The sequence below is a fragment of the Ambystoma mexicanum genome, chromosome 10 (assembly GCF_040938575.1).
Source record: "Ambystoma mexicanum isolate Mex_15411 chromosome 10, UKY_AmexF1_1, whole genome shotgun sequence".
In the NCBI taxonomy this organism is placed as follows: Eukaryota; Metazoa; Chordata; class Amphibia; order Caudata; family Ambystomatidae; genus Ambystoma; species Ambystoma mexicanum.
This window is the reverse complement of record NC_090932.1, coordinates 895,314,592-895,342,406: the sequence shown is the minus strand read 5'-3', so window position 1 is coordinate 895,342,406 and position 27,815 is coordinate 895,314,592. Positions and strand designations below refer to the sequence as shown.

General features: G+C 47.3%; 1 protein-coding gene across 9 annotated transcripts in view; it reads right to left on the bottom strand.

Annotated features, from left to right (window-relative positions):
* The window catches only part of MCF2L2 (MCF.2 cell line derived transforming sequence-like 2), a 3,251,461-nt gene that overhangs the window by 713,613 nt on the left and 2,510,033 nt on the right, over positions 1-27,815 (bottom strand). The gene's annotated exons all lie outside the window — the stretch shown is intronic.

Here is a 27,815-nt window from a genome sequence, read left to right as displayed (position 1 = left end):
CTTCCACTTACCAGAATCTGTGCATTGGCTTCACTATACAGTGCTTTAAATAGATTCATAATTAATAAAGTCTGTTTGATTTCTGTGCACCAAATTGGGAATCCAGTGCCCTAATCTCCTTGCAAAGAATGTTGCCATCAAAATCATATCTGTATTTAATAAGGATATTGGTCTATAGTTCGCACATTTTGTAGAATGTCAACCTGATCTAGGAATCAGCGTTATCAGGGCCAATTGAATGGATTCTGGTAATTTACCCCCTTGATAATCTCTCCATACACCTCCAGCAAAACAATTAGCACAATCTCATCAAATTTATGAGGAAACTCTAGGAAATCCATCAGGCCTTAGTCTCTTATTGTTTTTCTTCTGTTTCACAGCTGTTATTAGTTATTCCCCTGTAATTACAGAGTGTAATGTTTCTGACATGACACCATCCAACTTACTTATTTATAGCCCACCTAGGAACTTTATTTTGTCTACCTTTGTAGTTGTATCTTCAGAACTATACAATAACTCATAATAATCCCTAAAGGCGCCTTTAATGGCTTCATTTCGAATGGATTGTGTCCTCCCACGTATTCCTCATCTTAGATATATCCTTACCCTCAGCTTTGCCAGTTCGAAATTTTTTTCTCTCTCTCCACCAGAGAGCCCTCAACTCGCGGCAGCAGCGTCGACGTCCCTTGACTGCATCCGTAGAGCGCCGACGTCATCTGTATAAATGCCTCGAGCGCGCCCATTGGCCTCAGTTCCGTTTTTCCGTTAGTATCGCTTCGGATCGATATAAACAGCGCTTCAGTTCGAATGATTATGTTATCTTCATCCAACCCTTCCACACCGAAAACTGGGTTTAAGAAATGCTAGAAATGTGGGAGAACGATGTCGCTGACTGACCCTCATCGAAATTGCCTCTGGTGCCTCGATTCCGACCATCGTATTGATGACTGCGGTTCTTGTCAGTCGATGACCCATAAGGCCTTAAAAGAATGAAGAGGTAAACTGGCGGTGGGGCAGGAATCATTGAAGTTCGAGAGGGAGGAAAGACTCTGCTGAGTCTTCAGCAAAACGTCACAAAAAATCTAGGTCGAGGAGTAGATCGAGGAAGTCCTCTTCTTCTTCCTCTAAAAAAGGCGAAGAAAAGACAACGCCGATCTCCCTCTTCCTCTTCCTCGACATCATCGGAGGAAGTTATAACATGTCCTACAAGACATGACTCCCCTAAAAAGTGGGAAGCTTTCAGAGCATCTATGTTAAAAAATGTTGAGAACGCGGCCCAGACCCCCTCAGAAATATCTGATGAAGACCATGTCCCTGTGCACTAAAAAAGTTACAGGGGAAGATCCAAGACGAAATCCGACAAAAAATTGTCAAGGGTGTCATCCAGGGAATCTTCCCAAACACCTCATAAGAAAAACCTACCGGTACATAAATCAGAGGTAGAACATAAGAAGATGGCATTAGACCCTCATACATCATCAAAGTCCTTGTCTAAAACATGTCTGAAGCCTCTATCGAAGGCGGTCGAACACAAGGGGTTGATGGCCCAACCTAAAAAGGTTACGTTGACTACACAATCGATGATATCGAAGGCTCCTTCAACGGTGTCGATGGTCTCGACAACTCCTTCGACGACATTGACGATTCCTTCGAAGCCATCGAAAACTACCTCGACAACATCGAAGGTAGTAGCTGCAACATCGACGCTTCTGCCCATTACAATGGTGAAATCGACACCAATGTTAAAACCTATGCTACCTGAAAGGTATTTCACCCAGAAAGTAGACATGATTTTTTTAGGACCATGTCATCTATATATGAAGGAATGGCATCAGGAGAAGAAGAAGAGGTTTCACCTGCTGGTGTTAAATTTGGTACAAGACAAGTTCCTGAGGAATTAGTTGATCCTCAGTCTAAGATGCAAGATCTATATGAGTGCCTGCAATCAGCAAGTGGTCTGGATACCGCTCCAGAATACGAATTTGAAAAACCTGACCCAGCAGAACATGCTGATGCAGGTTATAGAAAATTAATGAACAGGGTACGGAGTTCATGGGCTGGGGTAGAAATTCACCTGCCTATCAGGATGATGACATGACTGATATCCTGTCAGGAGGACCTCAGCCAGACCCCATACTTCCATTTCATGTAGCTTTACAAAGGAAGGTTAATACTGCATGGGAAAAACCTGAAACTATTCCGGCAGTAAATAAGAAATATGTGTCAAAATATAGACCCTGTCTTTCTGATCCAGAATATTTAAGTAAACATCCATCTCCAGAAAGTCTGGTAGTTCAAGCAGCTACATCGACTAGGAATGTTGCATACCCTACAATTCCCCCTGATAGGGATGATAAAAAGATTGATGCATGGTCTAGAAAGATTTTTACATCAGGGAGCATGGCTCTAAAATCCACAAATGTATCTTGCACCCTTGCAAGATTTACATATACCCTGTGGTACTGCATGTCAGCGGCAGCTCAACACATCCCAGAAGGTGAGGAACGTGATGGGTTCCTATCCATAGTAAGGGTTGGAAAGGAGGCTTCGGGGGAATGCCTTCAAGTAGGTTTGGACACAGCTGACAGTATCAGTAGGTCCATGGCATCCAGCGTAGTTCTATGCAGATTTCCGTGGCTAATAAAAGTCAGGTTTTGCACCGGATGTGCAATCCAGACTTCTTAATATGCCATTTGACGGCTCTACGTTGTTTGGCAGCAAGGCGGATGAAAGTTTGGAGAAACCACAGACCTCCAAGGCAGCGGCAAAATCACTTAGTGCCGCTATAAAACAACCTCAACAACGCCCCTACACAGGCTCATCTTCCTGGTGGGGTCGTCCCTTTCGATGTTACTCCTCATTTGGGAAAGGAAGGGGACAGGTCAGTCAGAGAGGACAAAGGAAATTTCCTCGGGGCGAGGAAGAGGTGCTAGATCTGCCCCAGCAGCGGCATCTGTCCCTTCAGCTGCTGCTGCAGCTGCCGCAAAACCACTCTGAGGTTTTGATCAACAAGACCCCAGTGGGAGGCAGGATCTCACAGCATCTAGAGGAATGGCGGGGCATTACCTCAGATGCTTGGGCACTGGAAACAGTATCCCAAGGTTACTGCCTTCCTTTTCAAAACAAACTTCAGAATCACCCACCGGGATACAACTCTGCTAAAAATCCAGATCTGCTCCTGTTGCAGGAAGTTCATCAGGAAGGACAAGTTCAAGATGGTCACACTTTCTCATATCCTTCAGGCTCTCCAACTCCAATACTGGTTGGTATCATTGGACCTTCAGGATGCTTACTTTCATGTGCCAAAACATCTCAAGCACAGGAAGTACCTGAGGTTGATGGCGGTGGTGGCAGCGAGTTTCAGGAGAGGGGGGAATTCACGTCTACCCATACCTGGACGATTGGATGATCAAGGCACGTTCTCCGGAACAGGCCCAGGAACATCTGTCCAAGACTTGCCACTTCCTTCACAAACTAGGGTTTTCTCTGAATTTAAAAAAGCCAAATATGATACCATCAAAGAAACTCCAATCTATCGGAGCAGTCCTGGATACTTGTTCGGGCAAAACCTCGCCTCCCGAAGAGGGAGCTCACCACATTCTGCAGATGGTAATACAATTCCAGAATGCACAGTATCTACCGGCCTTCGATTTTCTCAGGTTGCTCGGTCTCATGGCATCCTGCATTTTTCTGGTGCCAGAAGCCAGATTGAGGATGAGATCCCTTCAATGGGCCCTCAGAACTCAATGGTCCCAATTTTCAGGGGAAATGACAGATCTTTTACAAGTTCCAACCAGGGTAGTACAGGATCTTTAATGGTGGGCTTGAAAGGAACATATCCTCAGGGGAGAATCTTTTTGGCAACCATGGCCGGAGATAACAGTAGTAACGGACGCCTCACTCACGGGGTGCGGAGCTCACACCAATGAGTTGACAATCAGCGGTCGTTGGTCTCCATCGGAGTCCAAACTACACATCAACCTATTAGAGGTGAGGGCAATAAGACTAGCGCTGAAGGCCGTCTTGCCCTCTGTAAGGGGAAAGAATGTCCTGATAATGACGGACAACACAGTGGCCATGTACTACCTCAACAAGAGAGAAGGAGTAGGGTCACTGCCACTGTGCAGAGAAGCAATGCAGCTCTGGTTCTGGGCAATACAAGAAGGGATCTCTCTGTCAGCAATTCACCTAGCCAGAGAGCAAAACACAGCGGCGGATGATCTGAGCAGGCAGAGCACAGACTCCCACGAGTGGGAACTAGCTCAGGAAGTCCTTCAAGCGATCTTCGCCCTTTGGGAAACCCCACAAGTGGATCTGTTCACGACCATTGTCAACAGGAAGTTCAAACTGTACTGCTCAAGGGAATTTCCCCCGAGAGGAGCACTAGGAGAAGTATTCGCAGTTGTTAGGGTGAATTCTCTGTTTAGGCTGAATTTCCTAACCTGGTGAGTCCCCCAGCAGCTTTGCTGGATTTCTGGAGTTTGTTTTTTTCTCCTGCCAAGAGTGAGTCTCTTTTCCTCCCACTCTTGGACATGATTTGAGGGTTTCTCCATAGGGTCTCATGTGTTTTTACTATGTGTGTTACACAGCACCCTCAGTGCAGTGACACAGGGGTGTCATAGTGACACCCCAACATAGACTCCATACCCTGGGACTGACTACTGTCTCCCAGGGCATGTAAAGTCACCATTGGCTTTACTAGTCCCAAATTATGAACAGAAACCAGTACAAACCATCATGTTGTTGACGTACTGGTCGGGGCAATTAGATTGCCCCGGGGTCTGTTAGTCGAGGGGCACGTCTCCGTCCCCCCTGATCGAGTTTTGGCTGGTGGCAGTGGATACTACTTTTTATATTCGACCGCGAATATATCTCTATGGGATTTTCCCATTGTTCGAGGCTACCAACTTTAATTATTTAATTCTCATACCCTCGAACATACAGCCGGTTTATTTATTTAATATTAATTCACCGGTTGGTATTTTTTGCCAGAACTCGATTCTAAAATGGCGATTGTGTTCTCTTCTGTGACTCCAAACCAAGTCGAGCCCTTTGTTCCACTTTTTGGCGGGCTTCTCCACAAAAGCCTCCAAAAGTGGTGCTGCTCTGTCTGGGTACCACAGGGAGTGTGGGAGGGGGTTTGGGCACCATGGACTGAGTTACCTTGGTAACTCAAGTCGCACTCTGGTGTGATTGGCCCAAGTGGTGAGCCGGCCGGCTCACCACTTAGCATGTTTGATTGACAACTAGGCTGAGTGAATGGGGGTGTGCTGCATAAAAGCAGGGCTTTGGGGACTGGAACTTCAGAAGTCACCACAGGACCTGAAAATCCGACGAGGGAGAAGCTGAGCCGACCTGCTACGACGACACCACCGGTGGAGCCCTGCGGAACTGACTCACCACTTCCCAACGACAGAGAAGATCTCCCGGCTGGAGAGTCTTCTTCCCCTGACTGGTGGGCACAACCAGTTTACCTTCTTTTTCTCGCATCCCAGGACGTCTTGTGGTCGAATTGCCCGTGCCAAACACCCTGGCAACCGGATAGCCACTTACCACTGGACCGCGAACAAAAGGACCGCTCCTTTTAACTGAGAACTACGCGGCTAGTTTCTTCCCTGGCAGTGCAACGGACTCCTGCTTTCCACCCCGACGAGATCCTCTCTTCCTCCGGACGAAGCACCGACTTGCACCTGCTGCCAGGAACAACTGCCCCGCTGGAGTATTCTCACCACTTTAAGGTACCGTGTCCGCCAGGCCTCCCTTTCTAAAGATTGCTACAAGGTAATAATAATCCCTTAACCTTCTGGACTGGGCTGGCCGCCTTGACCATCTAACTGGTCCCTTTCTTTTGGTCCAACTTCGTTCTGAACCTTTTCGAGACTTTTGTGCACTTTTCAACTGTGCGACCTTGGACACATTTCGTTCTGATCCTCTTAAAGTGGATCCGGCTTTCTGAACTCTAACTTCACGGTTTGATTCTGCCTTCCTCTCTTGCTGTGTTCTTTTGAAAGTGTTGGGATCTGTTTCAATGTATGCTCTGCCTTTCTCTCCCTTTTAAACAGAATTATTAGAGTGCCATCTGCGTTAAGCACTCACCGCTGTCTGAAAATAAGTGGGGCTTTACTTAAGACTTGTCTAATATTCTTTTAAGGGAGTGTATATCTTTTAGTGACCGTGTTTTTGAACTGCTTGCTATTAGTGCCAGTGTGTTTTATTAGATGTGGTTTTAAATAAATAATTATATCTCTTTTACACCAAGCTCTGGTCAGTGTTTGCTTGTTCTACTGTGTGCTTTTGACCTATTGTGAATACTCTGTATACTGCCTAACTCTTCTTGAGGGAAGTCTGACTGCTCAGCCACAGCTACCAAGTGAATCTGTGTGGTACAGACTGCTACCAAGTGGGTTTACTGCCAAACACCTGTAGTCTTAAATCTTTCGCAGTGGTCCCAGAGGAAACTGCACAGGTTTCTGTCTAACAGCAGTGGATTGGGAGTTTCCACTTCAGTATGTGTTCCCTCCAGTCCCTGTGATCCCTCAGGTAATCAGGAGGTTGAGAAAGTTCAGGAAAACCATGATCCTAATTGCCCTGGATTGGGCCCGAAGAACGTGGTACCCGGACCTTCTGGACATGTCCAACTGCCCTCCAATACGTCTTCCAAAAAGAGCAGATCTTCTCTCCCAAGAGGAAGGTCACATTCTCCATCCAGAGATCAACACACTCAACCTTCACGCATGACTTCTGAGAGGTTGGGATACAAGGATTGGGACCTTCCGGATGACGTCATGGAGATCTTGCTTTCGGCCAGAAGGCCAGCAACGAAATCTCTGTATCGTTGTCGTTGGAACAAGTTCAGTAACTGGTGCAGAGATAAGAATGTGGACCCATTTCAGTGTAATATTCCTACAACATAATCTTTTCTGCTACATTTGGCTAATCTGGGGCTCCAGGTTAGTACGATAAAAGGATACTTAGCAGCGCTATCCATTATTAAGCGCTCATCAGAGGAGGAATCTTACTTTAAGATACCTTTAACAACCCAATTCTTAAAAGGTCTAAATTATGTGTTTCCTCCAATACCCTTTCAAGTTCCTGTGTGGGATTTAAACTTGGTACTAAAGTTCCTCACATGTGTTCCATTTGAGCCTTTACACTCTTGTCCATTAAGCCTTCTTATTCTAAAAACAATACTTCTAATTGCAATGACATCAGCCCGCAGAGTAAGTGAGTTGAAGGCACTTTCTAGTGGTCCTCCTCATACCATCTTTTATAAAGATAAAGTTGTCCTTAGGGTCAAACCTTCTTTTTTGCCAAAAATCGTCTCAGATTTTCACTTGTCACAAAAAATAATACTACCTACTTTCTACCCTCCTCCTCACACAAGTAAGGAAGAGGAATGGCTACATATTAGATCCTAGAAGAGCTCTTAGCTTCTATATTTCAAGATTGGCAAAAATACGTCAGTGTGACCAACGTTTTGTGGGATACACTGGCCGTAAATTGGGCCTAGCTGTAACCAAGCAAACATTATCTAGATGGATAATCTTAGCTATAACTGAATGTTATAGATTGGCTGGGAGAGATCCCCCAGATGGGTTGAGAGCTCATTCAACCAGAGGCATGGCAACTTCAACAGCACTTCAAAGGGGTGTCCCTGTACAAGATATTTGTGCAGCAGCCACATGGTCATCCATGCACACGTTCATAAAACATTATGCTCTAGACTCAACTGCCTCTCAAGGAGGTCTATTTGCTAAATCAGTACTTCATTCCGTAAATGACTAAATCCATTTCTGTACTCCCACCTCCAATACAAAACTGCTTTGGGAGTCTATCTAAGATGAGGAATGCGTGGGAGGACACAATCCATTCGAAGAACAAGTTACTTACCAACGGTAACGTTCTTTCGATTGGATGTTCTTCCCACATATTCCTCATCGACCCTCCCAGCCTACCCCACAGTACAGTCTACATGGTTTACACTCTAAGTTCTTTAAGGCTTGGATCAAAAGAGGCACGCCTTTAACTACAATCCATTGGCTACAATATACAAAAAAAAAGACCTGAGGCCAGCGGGCGCGCTCGAGGCATTTATACAGCGGATGACATTGTCGCTTGACGTATGCCTCCGAGGGACATCGACGCTGCCACCTCGAGTGGACCGCCCTCTGGTGGAGAGAGTGAAAACATTTCAGAATCAGCAAAGCTGAAGGTAAGGATATATCTAAGATGAGGAATATGTGGGAAGAACATCCAATCGAAAGAACGTTACAGTTGGTAAGTAACTTGTTCTTCTCAATTGTACCTGACAATTGTCTTGTATAATAGAGCATACTTGTCTATTACTCTCTGCTCTCTTGGGCCTGCTGCCTAAAAGGGCACCAACCTTTTCCCCAAATTCCCAATACGACTGTCTTGCATAAAAGAGGCCATGTTGAACCTTCTCAGTAAGCCAAAAATCTAGTTTCTTTCTGGCTCTAAGCATTGCTTCTCTGTTCATGTCTGAGGGACAACAATTATTCTCTCGTTCTGTGTCTTTCACCGTCTTTTCTAATTTCTCTGCTTTTACCCTTTGTTGTTTCTTTCAATGTGATGGAAAGCTAATTATTCTGCCTCTAATTGTGACTTTAACTGCATCCCACAAAACAAAAACATCATGTACTGATTCTGCTTTCTTTCATGTAATGTATCTTTTATATATTGCTCAAAGGCATCATCTCTAAGTAAGGACATATTTAACAGCCATATTTTTTCTTTAGGTGTCCCCCTCCTGAACAGTCCAACACCACTTCAACATCTGCTTGGTCTGACACCACTATCTCTCCAATGTCCACTGACATCACCCCCTGTATTAAGAATTTTGAGATCAAGTAGTAGTCAATCCGAGATGATGTATCGTGCAAAGCTGAATAAAATAAGTACTATCTGTTGCATTTAGGGATCTCCATTAGCGATAATTATTCCTGCCTCTCCCTGCCTTCTGATTGTGGCAAACTAGCAGGTGATTTATCTATTTAGAAACATACCCATCCGTCCGAAGAAATCTTTTTGGTCCGAATTTGGTGCATGTATATAAGCATAAACCATTTACCATCCAGTACTGCATCAATTACTATATATCTCCCCTCTACATCCACAATATTTCTATTCATTGCACTACAGAGACTTTTCTATATTAATGTAGTTAGCCCTTGTAATTTCATTGTAACACCTCTAGATACTTCCCCATCATCTTGTTCAAAATATAATCTTTGTCTTTCTACAGAAAATGTGTTTCCTGTAGGCTCATTACGAGTTTGTCGGTAAAGCAGTGGTAATACTGGTCTGGCGGTGTTACTGGTACCACCTGGGTGACCGGCAGAATTATTGCCATATTACGAGTCATACTGGTAAAATAATGCCGGTTATACTGTTTCCGACACCATACCGGCCTGTATTACTGATGCCGGAAATGGCATCATCGCCGGAACAGGAAGCTTGGTGGTGGCTATCTTCAAAAACTCAATTCACTGATAATCATCAATTTCCTGATGGCATCCAGTCCCCAAAGTTGGGGAAAAATAATGGCACAGGAAAAAAAGGCCCGCCTGCCAGATCGCCGGCTCCGGAAGCCAACATTTACAAAGGCAGAGCTAACCTGAAGGTAAATGGGGGAAAATCAAGAGCACGTATCTTCTCAACCAAAAAAAGACCTAAAAGAATGATCGGGAAGGTAAGTGATGAGCCTCTGGAGAGGGTTTCTGCTTTAACAAATCTGGGATATGAGGTACTAAATTCAACATCTAAAATGAGGCGGGTATATGCTCTGCTGTGTAGTTATTCATTGCTACCACTTATACGGTTCTACCAGATCCAGGTAGAGCAGACAATTTTGTATGGGTTGGATATTAACCTTAATGACTCGAGACAGAATCTAAACACATTCCAAGGAAATCTTTGGAAAGAAACCTTAAGGTTAGCAAAATCAATACCAAACTCAATTATATGACATGAGTTTGGATTAGTTTCACTCGCCCCAAGGGCTGAGTGGAGGAAATTGACGACCTATGCAAAGTTATTAAATCCTCCAACCCACTCAGAGTATGAAAAATGGGGTCTAGTACAGACACGAATCTCTGGAGACTCTATCATGAGAATGAAGGAAGAGATGAACAAATTACTTTTCGAAATAGGCTCAACAGTGGAAGAGCTGCGTGTAAACCACACGAAAGTAAAACAAAAGTTGTTTGACTATGACTGGGGTAAAACATCAGAAGACATGACTAAAACAAGCCTTTATAAGGAATACGCAAGACTTGCATATAGGAGGGATCAAATCCTGAGGTATATACTTATTATCTTTCTATGTTCTAAAAGAAGATCTTTATACCTACGGTTCTGAATGAATCATTTCCCAACACTGGAGAGCGTGGGCAGTTGGTATGGCCTAACAGATTTAAGCTGTAGGGTATGTAGCATGGCTGCAGTAAAAGAAACTATCAAGCATCTGGACCTAGGCTGTACAGTGTTTGAGGAAGATCGTAAGAGGTGTTTAGACATGGTACAGGGCACGGAAGCCTGCTAGGCCACTCTGATGGGGGGGACAAGCACAGAGCCGTATTCTAACCTTATGTGATCTGCTCTATAAAATCTTGGAGAAACTAAGTGAAACGGGGGAGGAAGAGAAGAAATAAAACGATACTGACTAAGTCAGTTGGAGAAAAGGTTCTTTTCTTCCTTCCCTTCTTCTCCTTGCAACCTGGTTGATAGGCTGTTGACCTAAGTATAAAGTAGAAGATGGGTGTAAGTAAAGGTGTGTAACACTTATCTTATTAATCTTCTTTCCTTCCCCCTTGTAAAGATTACTTGTGTTATGTACCCTGGTATAATTTTATTATTTTATGAAATTTGTATAATTTGTTTATGTAATTGTGAAAGATTTATTTCTATTGTAGTTGGAAATCAAAACACAAATACACATTTAAAAATAAATAAAAAGCAGAGCTAACTGCATTGGCAGATGCAGTGGTGGAGCATGCTGATGCCCTATTCGGTAGCAGCCACAGAAAAAGCTCTGCCCATCGAAAGACAGCCAAATGCGCTGACATACAGGCCAGGGGGAGGGCAGTGGGAACTGTACCCCGTAGCTTCGGGGACTGTCCGAAGTGCTGGGACGACCATAAGGTGAAGGTCCACAGCCTAATAGCCTGAGACAGGATGGATCACTTTGTCTCTGCCTGGCACCATACAATCCCGGGGACAAAAGAGATGGTCGATGTTTCCCTCCACAACCTTTCTCACGGTATGAAGGGTCTGTGGGGCCAGAAGATGAAAGGTGACAGCCAGGGTTTTATCATTCTCTTTTTCGTGGAAGAACGACCTACTGGTAGGGAGGAGAACAATAGCTATTTCCTCTTTGCCTAGTTCTGTCAGGGGGCCTGGCGTTGGGAGATGTTGATTTATAATCTGATGGGGTCCCCAAATTTCATTGGTTGAGCCGCATCCCACAGCTGACACTACATGTGGGACAAGCATTGTATCGAGAGACACAGACTCAAATGGGTTGGTTGAAAACCTTTATTTTCTATGGTTCTTGGGTTGGTGTAATGCCTAACCGGCCCAATTTCTAAAGGGATCATTCCCTCAACTGATGTTTCTAATGGCCGTTGTTGTCTAAGAGTCAAAAGTAAAAATCTGTCTGTGTCTAAACCTGTGCTTGCCCTCACTCTATATAAAAATGTGATAGGAAGTCTTTTCAAAAATAAGAAAAATAGTGGTTCAACAAAAATGGAAACCAGGATTGGTTTCAGGTGGTCTTTCACCAGGTGCTGTTGGGTCAATGTCGCACAAATAAATTCAATCCACAGAGCTATTTGTAAGACCTTCCCCACAGGTCCCCTTGTAGATATTCCAGCTACCTTCAATGTCTTAAGTTCTTTGTGGTTACCTTCCCCAAGTTTCAGCTTCATCAAGTTTCTACACGCTATGCAAAATAACAGCACAGTTCCTTTTGAAAGCTTTCCCGGGTTCCCTTCCCCACGCTTCAATCCTCTTTACCAGTTCAACAAAACTTAACAAGTCTGTAACTTGTTTAGGCCTCTTAGGGTTCCCTTCCCATGCTCAGGCCCATTTTAACTTTGAAACACAAAACTCAGTTCTTTATCGGGATTAGGCCTCTCAGGGTCTCCTTCCTTCCCCCATCTCTGGGTCTCTTCCAGCTTCCAAACACAGCATATAATTTATTACAGTTCTGTCTTGAATTTATAAACCATTCTTTCGTGGGGTAGAATCAGAGGCTTTCGAAAATGCCAGGCTTTTTGCTTTTCCTAGGCGCGATCACTCTGACCCTCTTGCCTCTCTCTTTGCTTTCACGTTCTTCTGTTACCTCTTGCGATGCTCTCTGCATCCCTGTTCTTCTGCTTTCCTTTCCGTGCACACTTGCACGCTCTTTAGCGTGCCCCTGGCAGTTTCTTGATTCGTTTTTACTTTCGTGCACCCTTTTTAAAAATTTGCTCTCCTTTCCGTGCACCCTTACACCTTCTTTTGGCTGTTTGCAGGCCTCCAGACAGGGTGCGTACTGGCCTTTTTACGCATGAAAATCTTGTAAATACAACAGCTTGATTATTTTCCTGTGTACATTTACACACACGTTTAGAGCAGAAGGCAGTGCAAAGGTCAGGTTACTTGACACAAACTAGACCGCTTCTTTTGATTTTTATCTACATGGATGTAATTGCATGCCATGGATAAAAGCCTCTGAAACAGAATGTATTTCTCTGAATCCTTTCAAAAAAAGAAACTGCACACTGTGATTAAAGGAATGGTTTATTTCCATTCAGATTCTGCTGTGTTGATGCTCATGGAGCAAACAGAAACTCTGTGCATATTTATTTTCCTAACATTTTAGGATTTTATAATTAATAAGATGGAAAACTAAGTTGCAATTTAGAATTAACATTTTGTAACAAATGATGCCTTTCTTTCCAGTGAAAGAAAACCAGTGTTTCACAATTGTATTTTTCAGAGTTCCTGTGCTGTCTGCATAAACATGGGAGGCAGATCTTTTTTACACTTATATTTAAATTACTCTCAAGTTATAAAAAGTGTGTAAAATGATGACTATGCACAGTCTAGTTTACATCCATTCAACCTTGCAGTCAATGGGGTACATTACTATAAATGGTCAGTGGCGGCAGAGTCTTTGCTCAAGGGTAAATGATTGTCATTACACCAAACACAGGTATTTTAGCCTCTCAAATCTTCAAGACTACACTTAAAACGTCCAAAACCTGACTCTCTAGGAAGTGCAAGCGCTGTTCAAAAACAAACAAATTAAAGTAACATTTGTAATTGAAATAGAAACTCAGCAAAACTTGTCCCTGTGATAATCCAGATAGGTATTTAACTTTATGTATCGCTTCATACATGGTTTCTTCCAACATCGAGGCACTGTGATTATTATACCTCAGTCGGTACTCAGTTAACCAACCTCTGAAGGATGTTGGCCAATAAGATAGCTTAGCCGGTTGAGCACTTGTTGGTGCGATCTGTGCGTGATCTGCAGGTTGCGGGTTTGAATCCTGGCTTGGCCAACTCAGCCTTTCATCCTTTCGAGGTTGATTAAAGGAGTACCGACTTCAGTTTGGTGATAATTATGATAAATATGTTCTATGTACAGCACTTTGCCAAAAGTGCTATCTAAATAACCATTTGACCATGAGATTAGATATAGAATTTAGCATGCAGTCCTTGCCTCCCTGCACTAATGTATCATAACATTTGCATAACATTAGGTAGTAATAGCTCCAGGAAATGAGGACTTTAATTAAATATCTAAAGACAATTCTGCTATCGAACCTCAAAACACACAATACAATTCATGCTTGCTTTACTATGTAATTGGCTAGGTTTTTGTGTTTTCAACATTTAAATATATAGAGGAGAGATCAAATGTCCAGACCATAGAGAAATAATGAAAGGTGTATTCTGTCACAATGCAGAAAGCTGCCGCATAGTAATGATTTCCGTATAGTTTTTGCACATCGGGTGGATGTCACATACATTTTACTCTCTTGCAAAGGAGAAAAGTAATTTTTACTCTCTTAAAATCACATTTACTCTCAAAGTTTAAAAATGGGGAGTAAAATACTACCACCTCAAAATCTTATCTGGAGCACTGGCTGTGTGCACACTTGCATCTCATCTTCCTTTGCGTGCCCCAGGCACTCTTCTTTACCTTTCTCCTGTCCCTCTCTTATCACTGACCATTCGCTGTTTCTTTTCTGCTTTTCACTCATCTTCCGCTTCGACCAGGCTATTATTTACCTCTTGCCCCAATGTGCTTTCCTTACTGCTTTTGTTTAGCTTTCTGTCTCCTTGCTGCACTTTCAGCCTTTTTGCTTTTCTTCTACTTTTAACTTTCACACTTTTCTTTCTTTCCGATTCTATGCCACTTTTCTTGTTCGTGCCTTTCTCCCGCTCCACTCTCATTTAAACACACGCTCCCGGGTTTCTATCACATTCTTTCATGAAACTCACTGGGTAGCGTCGCGTAGAGAGGCGGCTCCTTCAGGCAATGCGGTATGGAGGTCAGGTTCTGACCACCTGCCCCTCAGACATCCTTGGGGTCGGTACTGGCCCCAAAGGAACCAGTACTTTGCTGCTCCTCGCCTGCAAAATGCAGGTAGTGCTTCTCCGGCTCCCTTGTCATGCTGCCGCCCCCACGCTCCTGGGCTTCCCTGGACCGGTCTGCATCCCCAGCTTACTCAGTATTCTGTGACTGACCACACCTTTTATAGCTGAACACAGTCAAGTGGAGTCAGGTGTGAATGGTTACCTACCCATGTCTGACTTACTTTCATCATGTTATTTCTATGGGTTATCCTCATTGATCTTAGTGGCCTCCTCGTCTCAGTATTTCTTGGAAATGGGGAGGGTTGAGATGAGGTGGCAATGTAAACCTTCCTTTAAGATTAGGCGATAGTGTTTACAGGGATAACAGGGTTTAAGTTGAGTTCTGGTCACCTTATCTGAATATTGCCAGGGGATATATCAATCAATTTCTCCTGGTGTGTTCATCCCGTACGGGAGGAAATTGGCCCTTCTTTTCTGTCTTCTGATGATCTACGGGTACAGGGCGTTAGGTGATTTTCCCAATGATTTGGAGAGAATGAATAATTCTTATTCTCATTGCTCTGATCCTGTGTCACCTGCACTTTCTTCCCTCTCCCTCTTGGGTCATTAGCTCCTTTCCTCCTTACTCTGGAGCCATGATGGATAGGGTAAGATCTAAGGATCCTGCCACCCGGATTTAGGTTATGGGAGTCGAGACATCCCACAAAGGCATCTGGGACTTCCTCTTCCACCACTGTCTGGTTAGAACACTGCGTCTCCCTAGGGTATTCTCCTTTCTATTTCGGGGATACTGATCCCCTTCTCTTCTCACCTTTCAGGCATGGGTGACGAGATTGGAAGGCGAGAGGGTGAGATCGGGACTGGGCTGACTGTTCATGTATCCCATGAAAGCGTCTTGGACTTTTGCCTCCTTCTCGATTGACCCGTTTGGATAGCGCGTCTCGCCTAGGGTATCCCCCCGAGAAAAACCCTAGACTCCCCAACCCTGGACTCCCCTACCAAGGTGATTCCCCCTTGCTTGTCCACCCCCAGGGTAGGGATCCAAGAGCGGTGGCCCTTCCCTGGACCCCTGAATAGAGGATTCTCAAGGTTTAAATGGGAGAATTCCCCTAGGTTTCTCACACACTGCACTAATATATAGTGCTTGATAACACCCATTTACCATTTTGTAGCATCAGTTTTTTGAAGTTGGCAGCAAAATGGTTTTTTAGAGTAAAAAAGTAATTCACGTTCCTAATGTGGGTTAATTTGGTTTGGGCAAGTCAAAATATAGACTGTAATGCTAAAACTGGTAATATTTTGTAACTCATACTTCTTTGCACCTAATAAATAATGTAAATTAAAAATGTATTGTTACCTTTCAATGTTTCTCTTCAGACCTGGAAGTAATATTATTAGAATTAATTCACGTGGTTATTCCCTAATAGTACCACTGATATGAGCATATTCATGGAGCTGTTCGAGTGACAAAGTGTCCAATCGCCTATGTGTGTATTTACTGCTTTTGTTGGGAGTACTTTGACTCCATGCCTGATTCACAAAGCGTTTTTCAATGGTAAAAGTTGAGAGAGAATTTGCTTGTTCTCCAGCATGGGGTCTGGCATGGATTCACATGCTCTAGAACATTCCCCGTCGTCAGGTCGGGAATCCTCGGTATAGAAAAAATCAGTATCAGTTTCGTTTCTGATCTGTCTTTCTTAGTAGTAACAAATCACTGGTCTCTGGGTCATACTGCCCCCAGCCAATGACTGCCCTCTCCCTAAGCCCCGCCTCTGGCAGCCATCCTCAGATTTTTACCGCACGTTCAAGTGTTGGGAGTCCTCGTGCTGTAGTTCTCGAGCTTTTGCTGCGTTTTCGCGCTTTTTCAGGAGATTTTTCTCATTTTTCGGTTAAATAGAGCCTCAAGCTCCACCGTTTCTACATCCGATACACGGGGACCAGTTTCAGAGTTTTCTATGCCCCTCAAGGGTGAAGATTTCGTCGAGTTACGCTTTTGGAGGATTCCAGAAGTTCCGAGGCCTACCCCGGACATGGCCCAGTAGAAAGGAAGCTCGACGCCCGGGAAGCTGTTCAGGACCTGCCCTGGATGCCAGCTTCAGAATGTGTTCAAGGAGGACGAGCATTCGTTATGCCTCTACTGTCTCCATGAGGACAAGACGCACGTGGAGAAGGACTGTGCGTTTTGTGGGAACATGTCAGAGCGGACCATGAAGGATTGCCACCTCCGTCTCGCCAACTGGCTGGAAGGGAAGAGCCTGTCAGGTGAGAAGAAGAAAAAGAAGTCAGAGCGGTCTTATAAATCCTGTGAGGGCGCCCCGGCGACGGGGGCCCAACAAAAGGCCAAGCACTGCGAGTCCACGGGCACCGGGAGCGCCGAACGGTCAGGCTCCTTGGCTGCCAGGCAGGGCGCATCCTTCCCGGCGCCATCAACCACGAGCCAACGCTCTGGCTCGGGTAAGAGGAAGTCCGAGAACCCGGCGAAGCTTCTGGAGAGGCCCCGGTCGATCTCGAAGATTCCGGCAGAGGGGGAGCAAGGCTCGGACCCTCCCCCCAAGGTGAAGGCCCCAGGCGTACAGAAGATGACGATGGCCTTAATTCACCCTGCTAAGACCTCGATTGAGGATGTTGCAGCGGCCCTGGCTCAGCCTGTGGAGGCTACGCTAGTTGAGGCGACCTCAGGTCCAGAGTCTCCCTGCCACCACGGAGGGAGTCGTCTTTCAGGCCCATCGAGAAGACCCCCACGAAGTCCCCATTGGAAAAGGAGGGGGAGGGGCAGGTGGCCATCGTGGATACAGGCACGACCTCTGAAGAAGAGCTCATCGAAGTCGTGGAGGAGGCCCAGCCCATCGGGAGGGATCCCGACGAGGGTGACGACGAGAGCGACAGTGTCGCCGATGAGGTTCCTCAAGAGCCCTCGCGCCCATAGTTTCCAGTGCCGCAGGACACTTCGGCAGCCATTTTGTCAGCGATTCAGTCCTTATGCTCGGAGATAAGGACAAGGTTGCCCCTCCCCCCGACGGAGGTACCTGAGCCAGACCCGACGGGGGAACCGGAGCCAGGACCTTCAGAAAGTCCACTGCATAAGAAGAGGAGGGCGCATCCTCTGCCACCTCTCCCACCTCTGCGGCCTGCTCTGCCTTCCCCCCGGTCTACTAGCCACGGGGATGATACAGGCACGGACACGGCCACGACAGGTACAGATGACGACGGAGGCGACGACGGGACGTGTCCCCCGTCGCCCCCTGCTCGGGCGTCCCCGCCCGACGAGATTGGATCCTTCCATGCCATGATTTCCAGGGCATCCGAGCTCTTCCAGCTCTGCCCCGAAGAGAAGAAGAAGGAAAGGTTCCTTTACCAACGGCGCGAGGCTAAAAGGGAGATGGTCCTCGCCGTACCACTTCTTGATGACATCTGGGATGAGGGGCTCGCCCTCCTCAAGAACCCTGCCAAAGGGGGACCGGTACGAGAAGAAGTACCAGGTCCCCAACGCTGCCCCCTTGTGCCTTCGGGCGCAACCTACCCCGGATTCGGTCGTCTCGGCGGCGGCAAAGAAGAAAGCTGGGGGGCATCGGCCTCGACATCAACTTCCCCGCCGGACAGCGAGGGCAGGAAGCTGGACACGATGGGACGACGGGTCATCGCATCCACAGCAACGACTATCAAGGCGGCCAACGCCCTGGCTATCGTAGCCCGCTACGACAGGGAGGTGTGGTTCAAAATCACCCCTTTATTGGACTTCCTTCCGGACGCCAAAAGGGCTGAGGCCCTTCAAATCTTACAGGAAGGTGAGATTGCTTCGGACCACGCCATCACGGTGGCAACGGACATCGCCGACACCGGTTTCCGTCAGTTGGGCAACGGCATTTGCCTGAGACGACGAGGATGGCTCAAGGCGACGGAGTTCCTCCAGGACGTACAAACCAAAGTTTTGGACATGCCCTTCGACGGGAGCAACCTGTTTGGGAAGGCGGTTGGTGAGTCCCTTCAGGCTATCAAGACAGACACGGAGACTGCCCATCCTTTCGGAGCTCCGGAGGCAGACAAGGTGCCTCCAAAGGATCCGGTAGTGGCTCCTCGACGTACCGCCAAGCGGCAAGATCTTCGTCTCAGGAGGCCTACAGGGGACGCGGCAAATCAGGTGGTGCCTGTCGTCGTCGACAGGGAGGTCAAGGAGGCAAGGCGGCCTCCAAACAAGATTGAACCGACCGTGGGGTCGGGCCCCCGCCGAAGCACCCCGGTGAGAGGCCGGCTGACGAGGTTCGTCAGCGTGTGGGAATCCATCTCCACCGACCGTTGGGTGCTGGACGCTCTGGCCCAAGGGCACGCCCTCGAGTTCCAGAACAAGTGCCCTCGCGTTCCACCCGTGGCCAGGAAGGAAAATCACGTCCCTCAACTACTGTTGGAAGTAAGGGCGATGCTCAAGAAAGGTGCCATTGAGCTCGTCCCAAAGAGGCTTCGGGGCTCCGGAGTTTACTCAAGGTACTTCCTCGTAAAGAAGAAGACAGGAGGATGGCGTCCCATCCTGGACCTGCGACAACTGAACAAGTACATCAAGGCACAGAAGTTCCGGATGGTCACCCTTTAGCACGTGCTGGGACAGCTGGAGGAGGGCGATTTCCTGTCGTCGTTGGATTTGGAGGATGCGTACTTCCACATCCCCATTCTAAAAAGACACCGAAAGTTCCTCAGGTTCATGGTCCAAGGGCGGCACTACCAGTTCAAGGCCCTCCCGTTCGGATTGAAGTCGGCACCCAGGGTGTTCACCAAGTTCCCCGCACCGGTGGCGGCGCGGCTGTGCCTGCTGGGGATCCACGTCTACCCCTACCTGGACGACTGGCTCATCCGGGCAAGGACAAGGGAGCTCGCCTTGGGGCAACTGCGAAGACCGTCCAGCTGCTCACGGACCTGGGGTTCTCCATCAACTTTCCAAAATCCCACCTGGTCCCGTCGCAAGTCGCCCTGTTTCTGGGAGCCAAGCTCGACACAGTGGTGCGGCTGGCCTCGCCATCGGAGGAAAGGACCAGGACCATACTGGGCAAGGTGCAGCGTCTGCTGGCCACGGACATGGCCAGGGTAAGATCTATCAAGTCCCTCCTCGGGATGATGTCCTCCTGCATTTATCTGGTGTGCCTTTGCAGGCTTCGGATGCGCCCCTTACAAGACTTCCTCGACGCCAGCTGGGTCCAGTCAACGGGCAGCTTCGAGGACAGGATCCCACTCAACGAGATGTTCCGTCAGGCGATCCGGTGGTGGGGTACCCGCTCTCATCTCTCGGCGGGCACAGACTTTCAGACCCCAGCTCACCAGGTGACGGTGACGACGGATGCCTCCCTGGAAGGCTGGGGAGCGCACTCCGGAGATCTTCACGCAAGAGGCCTTTGGCTCCCGGAGGAGAAGTCACTCCACATCAACATCTTGGAGCTCCGTGCAGTGTTCTGGGCCCTCAGGTCTTTTCTTATGTCCCTCAAGGGCAAGGTGGTGAGGCTCTTCACCGACAACACCACCACGATGTTCTACATCCGGAATCAGGGCGGAACCAGATCCCCTGCCCTATCCAAGGAAGCCCAGGATCTGTGGCATTGGGCCGTCGCCCAAGGGATGTTTCTGGTGCCTTTTCATCTGGCAGGAATAAAAAACACCATCGCTGACTCACTCAGCAGAGAGCTGCGCTCGTGCCACGAGTGGGAACTACGCCAGGATCAAGTGGATCGACTCTTCCGACGATGGGGCAAACCCCAGATCGATCTCTTCGCGACGGCGACGAACTCCAAGTGCCGGAGGTTCGCCACCGTGTTCCCCGAGCCGAGGAGCATGGGCGATGCTTTCTCGTTTCCCTGGGATGGCCTATTTCTTTATGCATTCCCTCCGTTGCTGTTGCTGCTCTGGCTCATCAACCAGCTCAAGAGGTCCCGGTGCTGGATGATCCTCATCGCACCGGCGTGGCCGAGACAGATCTGGTTCCCGGACCTTCTGGACTTGTCAGCGTCCACACCAGTGAAGCTGCCGATGGACGCGGATCTTCTCTCCAGAGAAGGAGGCTCCATTCTTTATCACAACCCAGAGTCGCTGAGCATGCAGGCCTGGCTCCTGCAGCACTAGAGTTTGGAGGGTACGACATCCCAGCCGACTGCAGAGAGGTTCTTGCAAAGGCCAGGGCAAGTGTACGGACATAAATGGAAGAGCATTAGGCTGAACTAGCTCACGCTTCCATCAAGATACATCTGGCCGCCATCTCACGATACACCAGAACTACGGGACGGGCGTCCTTGTGGTCCCATCGGCTGGTGAAGGAATTTATGAAAGGATTGTTCCAATCATTCCCGCCGGTAAAGGCCCCTGCCCCGGCATGGGAGCTCAACGTGGTGCTGACTAGGCTCATGGGGGCCCCATTTGAGCCTATGCATTCGGCATCGTTGAAGTTTCTGCCGTGGAAGACAGCGTTTCTCGTGGCCATCACCTCCAGACGAGTGGGAGAGATCCAGGACCTATCTTGCAAGCCACCATACTTGACTTTTCACGACACGAGGGTGGTGCTGAGGACGCACCCCTCCTTCATGCCCAAGGTGCCGTCAGACTTCCGCCTCAACGAACCCTTGGTGTTGCCAGTTTTCTTCCCGTCGCCTTCGTCGCCAGCTGGGAGGACTCTGCACTCGCTGGATGTAGCTAGAGCGCTGATGTTCTACGTGGACCGCACAAAGAGTTTTCGGAAGACATCACAGCTGTTTGTAAACTTTGGACCTGTGAATCAAGGGAAGGCTCTCTTGAAGGCTTCCATTTACAGATGGCTCTCCGGCTGCATCATGCACTGTCACCGGTTGGCAAACCGACCGCTGCCCGGCCGTCCGAGAGCCCACTCGACCACAGCGATCGCTGCTACCATGGTGTTCCTATCTGGTGTGTCCCTGCTCGACATCTGCAGGGCTGCGACGTAGAGGTCGACACACACCTTCATGAGATTCTACTGCGTCGATCGGGACTCCAGGGAGGAGTCCAGGGTCGGCCAAGCAGTGCTGTGCCACCTGTTCGCTTAAGGTGAGCCTGGTGAGGAGGTAAGAGATGCTTAATGTTGAGTTTTTTGTATTGCTTAATGTTGAGCCTGTTGCCACCTCCCGTGGTTGTGCATGTGTATACTGCTATGTATTCTTATATTCATGAGCATCTGAATCCATGCCAGACCTCGTGCTGGAGAAGGAACAAGTTACTTACCTGTAACTGTTGTTATCCAGCATGGGTCTGGCATGGATTCACATGCGAACCCTCCCGCCTACCCCTCTGCGGCTCTTCACTTGGTCATACTGCCACTTTACGTGCTACCAAATCTGAGGATGGCTGCCAGAGGCGGGGCTTAGGGAGAGGGCAGTCATTAGCTGGGGGCAGTATGACCCAGAGACCAGTGATTGGTTACTACTAAGAAAGACAGATCAGAAACAAAACTGATACTGATTTTTTCTATACCGAGGATTCCCGGCCTGGCGACGGGGAATATTCTAGAGCATGTGAATCCATGCCAGACCCATGCTGGAGAACAACAGTTACAGGTATGTAACTTGTTCCTTCTTTAGTGAGTGAAAGGTGGCAGGCATGTTGTTTATCTGTAGGGCTGATATTGTAGGGCATTATACTTTTCTTTATGCCAATTATCAATATTTTATTTGAATTTCAAAGGAGGTAAGGGTACCTCCACTACAAACATCCTTTATGGTGACAATAACATCTGAAAACCACTTTGTATTCCATTGTACTAGCTGTTCCCGGCAGAACATACGCCGTTCTACCATATCTTAAGGGTCAATATCGGTTGGTAATTCAAAGGGCCACTTCCGTCCCCCTTCTTAAATATCGGAATTATCACTGATCGTTTCCAGGAAGGGGGTATAGGTCCCTGTGACTTATTAATGCCCATTGAACAGGCTAAACGTATCAGCTGGAATGAGCGGTATGTGCGGTATAAGAACAGTATCTAAGTTGCATCAATCACACAGGCTTCTATGAGGTGTCTTTGTAGACGCGTAATTGTCAACCTTGTTTCATTGCAGAGTCCCTGTAATGGCATAAGATTGTGTAGTAGCATAATTACAGCACCTGTTTTCAGTTTTTGCTCGTGAGGATGTACTTATCCTACAGTGTTTCGCTCTTTAGAGACTGAAATGTTGAGCCGGTAATTAACTGTTCATTGACACTGGAACCGCCATGCCCTGTGTGAAGAGAAGTGGGGGTGGAAAGGGGATGCTGTGGAGGAGCTGAGGAAGATGGCCGTTTAGCGAGATGCTCTGTTTCCTTGACAGTTGCCATTAATATTGCTGAGGCCTTTAGAAAAATAATAAATTCCAATCCCTAACGTGGCGCTGCACCGAGCATCTGCTGGTGGGAACCTCAGCGGGTCTGTGGAGGCAGTGATCTAACTGTTGACGGCTGGGCCGAGGCTGTCCCGGAGTGCGGCCCCATGCCCTGACTGAGGGCGGTGTGGAGGTGAGGTGCTCCGGATGTGCAGTCCAGACTTGTTGGCACACAACCTTTTGGCAACAAGGCTGATGAAGGTCTTGAAAAATTGCAGACTTCCAGGGCAGCAGCCAAGTCTCTGAGTGCCACTATAAGACAGCTTCAAAGTCTCTGAGTGCCGCTATAAACAGCTTGAACCTTCCCATCCAAATACTCAGGGATGGAGTGGTCAGCCCTTTCGCTACTATTTCTCATGTGGAATGGCGAGGGGTCAAGCCACTCAAAGAGGCCAAAGAAAATTCCCTTGTGGTGGTTGAGGAAGAGGTGCTAAGTCTGCCCAGGCAGCAGCTGACTTACCTTCAGCCGTGGCTTCAGCTGCCCCAAAACCAGTACCTGTGAAGGAAAGGAACTGGGGGTGGTACTGTCCTTACTTTTTCATCCCCAAAAAGGATGGAGGATTGAGACCCATTTTGGACTTGAGATATTTGAACAAGTTCCTCAGGAAGGACACGTTCAAAAAGGTTACCCTCTCGCAGATCCTTCAGGCCCTCCAGCTCCAGGATTGGATGACATCATTGGACCTTTAGAATGCTTACTTCCATGTGTCTATTTATCACAAGGGCAGGAAGTACCTGAGATTCGCCGTTGGCAGTTCTCACAATCAGTTTCGAATTTTTCCATTTGGGCTCATATCCGCCCCAATGGTTTTCACCAAGTTGATGGTGGTAGCCTCGCCACCCAAAGTGAGGGCTCAACACATTCAGCAGATGGTCGTCAAGTTCCAGAATGCCCAGCATCTTCTGGCTTTTGACTTTTTGAGGTTACTCAACCTCATGCCATCCTGCATTTTTCTGGTCCCAGAGGCTCTCCTGAGAATGAGATCCCTCCAACGTGCCCTCAAGATCCCTCCAACGTGCCCTCAGGTCCCAATGGTCTCTGTTTTCAGGCAATATGACACACCTACTTCAGGTTCCGAGCAGCGTCGCACAGGATCTCCTGTGGTGGGCCTGTGAGGACACCATTCTGAAAGGGGAACCTTTTTGGCATCCTTGGCCAGAGATAACGGTAGTTATGGACGCCTCATTAACGGGGTGGGGACTGACTGTCAGCGGTCATTGGTCTCCATTGGAGTCCAAACGACACATCAACCTTTTGGAGCTGAGGGCAATCAGACTAGCGCTAAAGGCGTTTCTGCCCTCTGTACGGGGAGATAATATTCTGATAATGATAGACAACACACTGGTCATGCACTACCTCAACAAGAGAAAGGGCCTCATTACAACCTTGGTGCTAAGTGCACTAACTTTACCACCATGGTGTAAACTCCGTTTACACCATGGTGGATGGCGGATTTACCGCCCCATTCCAAGGTGAGTGGGGCGGTAAATCCCCATTTCCCATTTTCCCTTCCCCATTCCCATTTTTGCCCCATAGGGCATAATGGGAGTGGGGAAGGCGCTAATTACGCCGCCGTAAATTACGGCGGCGTAATTAGCACCATGGCAGGTTAGCGCCATGGATTTTAACGCCTGCTAAAAGCAGGTGTTAAAATCAGAATCAGGCGTTAAGGGTTAATGGTGGCGTTAACCCTTAACGCCTGAGTTGTAATGAGGCCCAAAAGGTGTAGGGTCACTACTATTGTGCAGAGAGGCAATGCAGCTCTGGTTTTGGGCCAGTCAAGAAGAAATCTCCCTAGTGGCAGTTCATCTAGCCGGACAGTTCATCTAGCCGGAGAGGAGAACGTGGTGGCGGACGCTCTGAGCAGACAGAGCATGGTCTTCCACAAGTGGGATTTAGCTCAGGAAGTCCTTCAAGAGATTGTCACCTTTTGGGGAACCTCTCAAGTAAATCTGTTTGCATCCATTGTCAACAGGAAGTACAAACTTTTCTGCTCCAGGGAATTTCCTTTGAGAGGAGCACTAGGGGAGGCCTTTGTTGTCGACTGGGAGTTTTCACTCCTGTATGCGTTTCCTCCAGTCCCCGTCATCCCTCTTGTTATCAGAAGGTTGAGGAAGTTCAGTAAATCCATTATCCTGATTGTTCTGGATTGGGCCAGAAGGACGTGGCACCCGGACGTTCTAGACATGTCCATCTGCCCCAATATGTGTTCCGCAAAGAGAAGACCTTCTCTCGCAAGATGGGAGTCAGATTCTCCATCCAGAGATCAAGACTGTCAACCTTCACACCTGGTTTCTGAGAGGTTGAAATATAAGAATTGGGATCTCCCGGAAGACGTGATGGAAATTTTGCTTTCCGGCAGAATGCCAGCAATGAAATCTCTGTATGACTTCCGTTGAATACGTTTTGCAGCTTTTGCAGAGATAAGAATGTGACCCTTTTTCTGTGTGATTCTCCTGTGGTGTTATCTTTCTTGCTATATCTAGCCAATCTGGGGCTCAAGATTGGCACTGTGAAGGGATACTTGGCTACGCTATCCATCTTTAAGTGCATGCCTGAGCAGGCATCTTATTTCAAAATACCTAATGTGGTGCAATTCCTGAAAGGTCTCACTAATGTGTTCCCTCCGCTCCCTTTTGTAGTTCCTGTTTGGGATTAAAATCTGGTACTGAAATATCTTATGTGTGCTCCTTTTGAGCCTCTTTATTCTTGTCCTTTAAGGATGCTAACACTGAAGACAGTTTTCTTAATGCCCATAACATCAGCCTGCAGAGCTGATAAATTGCAGGCTTTGACATGCAAATTGCCGTTTAAGACCCTTCTTAAGGAAAAAGTCGTTCTGACTCTCTGACCCATTTTTCTCCCAAAGATGGTTTCGGAATTTCACCTTTTTCAGAAAATTGTTCTACCAAATTTTTACCCTCCACCACATCCTGGTAAGGGAGAGGAGAGACTTCATTGACTTGACAACAAAAGGGCTTTAAGCCAAAAGTGAGACAAGACAACCAGTTGTTCGTTGGGTACACTGGACACGAACTGGGTCTTGCAGTGACAAAACAAACTTTATCCCGTTGGATAATTATGTGCATCACTGAGTGCTATAACTTGGACAGGACGGATGTCCCTGTGGGCTTGCAAGCACATTCGACGAGGGATGTGGCCACTTCATCAGATTTGCAGAGAAGGAGGCAGGTACAGGATATCTGTGTGGCAGTCCCTTGGCCCTTTTTACATACTTTCGCAAGACATTACTGTCTGGATTCGGGAAGGCTGTGCTTCACACCATTAATGACAAATCATACATTCTTACTCCCACCTCCAATACAAGACTGCTTTGGGATTGTATCATGAGATGAGGACTATGTGGCAGGACACAATTCATTCGAAAAACAAATTACTTACCCCTGGTAATGTTCTTTCGACTGGATGCTCCTCCCACCCATTCCTCAACGCCCCTCACATCCTACCCCTCAGTAGAATTTCTGTTTATCACACCTTTCGTAAGTGCCTGGTATTTTGGCCTTGTGTAAGTCAGTGTTCTGGTACCAGAGGGGGGAAAACTAGGAACTGAAGTAACAGGCGCGGTGCCTGTCATGTATATGATGGGTGATTTCAGCTTTGAGAGCAGACAGAGGGACATTGAGTTGATGGCGCATGGCACCCTCTACCGAAAATGTTTCCGAAGCAGCTGATGCTGGAAGGAGATATCATAAGATGAGGAATACATGGGAGGAATAGCCAGTCGAAATAACATTACCAGTGGTAGGTAATTTGTTAATCTACGCTCAAGCTGAAATACGAGGACGGTGGGGTCCAACTGCCGTGGCTTTAATTATATTACCTGGCTGCCCAGGCACAGTACCTGGCTAAATGGATGTAGGACGGTGCAGTGCTAGAGACCTTTTTGATGCAGGGTGCCATGACACCGGACGTTCTTAAGTAGGTATTGTGGATCGTGGATAGCTACCTACCGAATAAGCCTTACATGTGGCAACTAGGGAAGAAGATTTGGAACAGGATAAGAAAGGTCCTTGGTTTAGGATACGCATACTCCCTACATGTACCCCTGACTGCGAGCATATGTCGACATAAGTGTGATTTGCCCCTGTTTAGGAGATGAGAAGGATTGGGCCTTCACACTTGGGGAAATATCTTTAAGGTCGGAGTGTTCAGGGACTTCTCTGAGGTGAATGACGAGTATGGGATAATCAGGGGACACTTCGTGGGACAAATTAGGCTTTCTAACGTTGCTATGGTGCTTTGGGCCATATGGCCGTAGGAACCCAAAGAAGATAACATGCTGTCTACATTATATGGTTTGGAAGATGGGTGGAAACCCGTGACATGCCTATATCGGAACCTGATTGCAGGAAGCGAGTGTTCAAGTTTCATGAATCAAAGATGCTTGGAGGGTAGACTTAGAATGTGAGTTAGAGGATAGGCAATGGGGTAACACACTACTGTTTGCAAAAAAGGTTTCTAGGAATGCACAATTTCATCTGCTGCAGTTGAACATCTTGTATAGGTAGTACACTACTCCACATATGGTTGTACGCTTTAATAAACAGGCATCCTCGGATTCCCATGGTGTGGCAGGAGCCTGCAGACTCCCTACATATGTTGTGGTTGTGCCCGTAGCTGTGCTCCTTTTGTCTCCAAGCTCAACAAGGCCTGGAATTGGCAGTCATGAGTAGATATAAGTGGATCCCCTATGGAATGACTACTTGGCATACATCCCCACACAGATAAAGCTAGACATATAGTAAAATGTATGGACCTGGCATGTATACTCACCAAACACAGAATTGCCATGTCTTGGAGGGCATGTGCGGGACTTAGCTATATCGTGTGGTGGAGGGATTGGT